The sequence below is a fragment of the Oncorhynchus gorbuscha genome, unplaced genomic scaffold (assembly GCF_021184085.1).
Source record: "Oncorhynchus gorbuscha isolate QuinsamMale2020 ecotype Even-year unplaced genomic scaffold, OgorEven_v1.0 Un_scaffold_8899, whole genome shotgun sequence".
NCBI lineage: Eukaryota > Metazoa > Chordata > Actinopteri > Salmoniformes > Salmonidae > Oncorhynchus > Oncorhynchus gorbuscha.
Window position 1 is genome coordinate 1 of NW_025751983.1, and position 5,106 is coordinate 5,106.

The window sequence follows — 5,106 nt, forward strand, 5'->3', positions numbered from 1 at the left end:
GGTCGAAAAGTGCAAATCCATCCCAGAACAACAGCAAAGGACCTTGTGAAGATGCTGGAGGAAACAGGTACAAAATGGTCTATATCCACAGGCAAACGAGTCCTATATCGACATAGCCCAGAGGCCGCTCAGCAAGGAAGAAGCTACTGCTCCAAAACTGCCATAAAAAGCCATACTACAGTTTGGGGACAAAGATCCTAGTTTTTGGAGAAATGTCCTTCTGGTCTGATGAAACAAAATCGAACTGTTTGGCCATAATGACCATTGTTATGTTTGGAGGGAAAAGGGGGAGGCTTTCAAGCCAAAGAACACCATCATGTTGTGGGGGTGCTTTGCTGCAGGAGGGTATGGTGCACCACTAGAACACCTGGGAAGGACACTGCAGGGCAAATCGGTTTGCAATTTGAAGTGGTACATATGTGCGACAACCTACTAAATTCATAGTGACAGGTTGCACAAGTAAACAAGGAGCATAGACTATTTCCCTGACCGGGAATCGAACCCGAGCCGTGGCGGTGAGAGCGCCGAATCCTAACCACTAGACCACCAGGGAAGGATAATACAGTGAAAATTGGTTCTCAGTGTGAGCTGGTACATATGTGCGATAACCTTCTATATTCATTGTGACAGGTTGTAGAAGTAAAGATGTAGCAAAAGAGTAGTTCCCTGACCGGGAATCGAACCCGGGCCGCGGCGGTGAGAGCGCCAAATCCTAACCACTAGACCACCAGGGAAGGGTACGACAGTGCAAATCGGTTCCAAGTGTGAGCTGGTACATATGTGCTATATTCATTGTGACAGGTTGTACAAGTAAACATGTAGCAAAAGATTAGTTCCCTGACCGTGAATCGAACCCGGGCCGCAGCGGTGAGAGCGCCGAATCCTAACCACTAGACCACCAGGGAAGGATAATACAGTGCAAATTGGTTCTCAGTGTGAGCTGATACATATGTGCGATAACCTATATTCATTGTGACAGGTTGTACAAGTAAAGATGTAGCAAAAGAGTAGTTCCCTGACCGGGAATCAAAACATGGACGTGGCGGTGAGAGCGCCGAATCCTAACCACTAGACCACCAGGGAAGGGTACAACAGTGCAATTCGGTTCCCAGTTTGAAATGGTACATATAGTTGAAGTCGTAAGTTTCCATCCACTTAGGCTGGGGTCATTAAAACCTGTTTGTCAACACCTCCCCACATTTCTTGCTAACAAACGATCGTTTTGGCAGACGGTTCGGACATCTACTTTGTGCATGACACAAGTAATTTTTCCATCAATTGTTTACATTGGGATTATTTCACTTATAATTCACTGTATCACAAATTCAGTGGGCCAGAAGTTTACATACAATAAGTTGGCTGTGCCTTTAAACAGTTTGTAAAATTCCCTAAAAATGATGTCATGGCTTTAGAAGCTTCTGATAGGCTAATTGACATCCTTTGAGTCAATTGGAGGTGTACCTGTAGATGTATTTCAAGGCCTACCTTCAAACTCAGTGCCTCTTTGCTTGACTCCATGGGAAAAGCAAAGGAAATCAGGCAAGACCTCAGAAAAAAATGTAGACCTCCACAAGTCTGGTTCCTCCTTGGGAGCAATTTCCAAATGCCTGAAGGTACGCTCATCTGTAGAAACAATAGTACGCAAGTATAAACACCATGGGACCACGCAGGCGTCATACCGCTCAGGAAGGAGACGCGTTCTCTCTCCTAGAGATGAACGTACTTTGGGTCGAAAAGTGCAAATCCATCCCTGAACAACAGCAAAGGACCTTGTGAAGATGCTGGAGGAAACAGGTACAAAATGGTCTATATCCACAGGCAAACGAGTCCTATATCAACATACCCCGAGAGGCCGCTCAGCAAGGAAGAAGCTACTACTCCAAAACCGCCATAAAAAGCCATACTACAGTTTGGGGACAAAGATCCTAGTTTTTGCAATAACCTAGTATTTGCGCCGAATCCTAACCACTAGACCACCAGGGAAGGGTACAACAGTGCAAATCGGTTCCAAGTGTGAGCTGGTACATATGTGCGATAACCTTCTATATTCATTGTGACAGGTTGTACAAGTAAACATGTAGCAAAAGATTAGTTCCTGACCGTGAATCGAACCCAGGCCGCAGCGGTGAGAGCAACGAATCCTAACCACTAGACCACCAGGGAAGGGTACTACAGTGCAAATCGGAGTCGAACTGGGAGTCGATAACCACCAGGGAAGGGTACTAGAGTGGAAATCGGGAGTCAAACCCGGGCCGCGGTGGTGAGAGCGCCGAATCCTAACCACTAGACCACCAGGGAAGGGTACTACAGTGCAATTCGTTTCCCAGTTTGAAATGCAAGGAAGCTCCTTCCTCTGCAAGGAAGAAGCTACTGCTCCAAACCACCATAAAAAGCCATACTACAGTTTGGGGACAAAGATCCTAGTTTTTGGAGAAATGTCCTCTGGTCTGATGAAACAAAAATCGAACTGTTTGGCCATAATGACCATTGTTATGTTTGGAGGGAAAAGGTGAGGATTTCAAGCCGAAGAACACCATCATGTTGTGGGGTTGCTTTGCTGCAGGAGGGTCTAGTGCACCACTAGAACACCTGGAAAGGACACAGCAGGGCAAATCGGTTTGCAATTTGAAGTGGTACATATGTGCGACAACCTTCTATATTCATTGTGACAGGTTGTACAAGTAAACATGTAGCAAAAAGGAGTGCAAATTGGTTTCAGTGTGAGCCTGACCGGGAATCGAACCCGGGCGCGTGGCGGAGAGAGCGCGAATCCTAACCACTAGGCCACCAGGGAAGGGTACAACAGTGGAATTCGTTTTCCAGATTGAAATGGTACATATAGTTGAACTCGTAAGTTTCCATCCACTTAGGCTGGGGTCATTAAAACCTGTTTGTCAACACCTCCCCACATTTCTTGCTAACAAACGATCGTTTTGGCAGACGGTTCGGACATCTACTTTGTGCATGACACAAGTCTTTTTTTCCATCAATTGTTTACATTGGGATTATTTCACTCTATAATTCACTGTATCACAAATTCAGTGGGCCAGAAGTTTACATACAATAAGTTGGCTGTGCCTTTAAACAGTTTGTAAAATTCCCGAAAATGATGTCATGGCTTTAGAAGCTTCTGATAGGCTAATTGACATCCTTTGAGTCAATTGGAGGTGTACCTGTAGATGTATTTCAAGGCCTACCTTCAAACTCAGTGCCTCTTTGCTTGACTCCATGGGAAAAGCAAAGGAAATCAGGGAAGACCTCAGAAAAAAATGTAGATCTCCACAAGTCTCGTTCCTCCTTGGGAGCAATTTCCAAACGCCTGAAGGTACCTCGCTCATCTGTAGAAACAATAGTACGCAAGTATAAACACCATGGGACCACGCAGGCGTCATACCGCTCAGGAAGGAGACGCGTTCTCTCCTAGAGATGAACGTACTTTGGGTCGAAAAGTGCAAATCCATCCCTGAACAACAGCAAAGGACCTTGTGAAGATGCTGGAGGAAACAGGTACAAAATGGTCTATATCCACAGGCAAACGAGTCCTATATCAACATACCCCGAGAGGCCGCTCAGCAAGGAAGAAGCTACTACTCCAAAACCGCCATAAAAAAAGCCATACTACAGTTTGGGGACAAAGATCCTAGTTTTTGCAATAACCTAGTATTTGCGCCGAATCCTAACCACTAGACCACCAGGGAAGGGACAACAGTGCAAATCGGTTCCAAGTGTGAGCTGTACATATGTGCGATAACCTTCTATATTCATTGTGACAGGTTGTACAAGTAAACATGTAGCAAAAGATTAGTTCCCTGACCGTGAATCGAACCCAGGCCGCAGCGGTGAGAGCAACGAATCCTAACCACTAGACCACCAGGGAAGGGTACTACAGTGCAAATCTGGAGTCGAACTGGGAGTCTTAACCACCAGGGAAGGGTACTAGAGTGGAAATCGGGAGTCAAACCCGGGCCGCGGCGGTGAGAGCGCCGAATCCTAACCACTAGACCACCAGGGAAGGGTACTACAGTGCGTTTCCCAGTTTGAAATGCAAGGAAGCTCCTTCCTCTGCAAGGAAGAAGCTACTGCTCCAAAACCACCATAAAAAAGCCATACTACAGTTTGGGGACAAAGATCCTAGTTTTTGGAGAAATGTCCTCTGGTCTGATGAAACAAAAATCGAACTGTTTGGCCATAATGACCATTGTTATGTTTGGAGGGAAAAGGTGAGGATTTCAAGCCGAAGAACACCATCATGTTGTGGGGTTGCTTTGCTGCAGGAGGGTCTAGTGCACCACTAGAACACCTGGAAAGGACACAGCAGGGCAAATCGGTTTGCAATTTGAAGTGGTACATATGTGCGACAACCTTCTATATTCATTGTGACAGGTTGTACAAGTAAACATGTAGCAAAAGAGTAGTTCCCTGACCGGGAATCGAACCCAGGGCGCGGCGGAGAGAGCGCCGAATACTAACCACTAGGCCACCAGGGAAGGGTACTACAGTGGAATTCGTTTTCCAGATTGAAATGGTACATATAGTTGAACTCGTAAGTTTCCATCCACTTAGGCTGGGGTCATTAAAACCTGTTTGTCAACACCTCCCCACATTTCTTGCTAACAAACGATCGTTTTGGCAGACGGTTCGGACATCTACTTTGTGCATGACACAAGTCATTTTTCCAACAATTGTTTACATTGGGATTATTTCACTTATAATTCACTGTATCACAAATTCAGTGGGCCAGAAGTTTACATACAATAAGTTGGCTGTGCCTTTAAACAGTTTGTAAAATTCCCGAAAATGATGTCATGGCTTTATAAGCTTCTGATAGGCTAATTGACATCCTTTGAGTCAATTGGAGGTGTACCTGTAGATGTATTTCAAGGCCTCCCTTCAAACTCAGTGCCTCTTTGCTTGACTCCATGGGAAAAGCAAAGGAAATCAGGGAAGACCTCAGAAAAACAATGTAGACCTCCACAAGTCTGGTTCCTCCTTGGGAGCAATTTCCAAACGCCTGAAGGTACCACGCTCATCTGTAGAAACAATAGTACGCAAGTATAAACACCATGGTATGACGCAGGCGTCATACCGCTCAGGAAGGAGACGCGT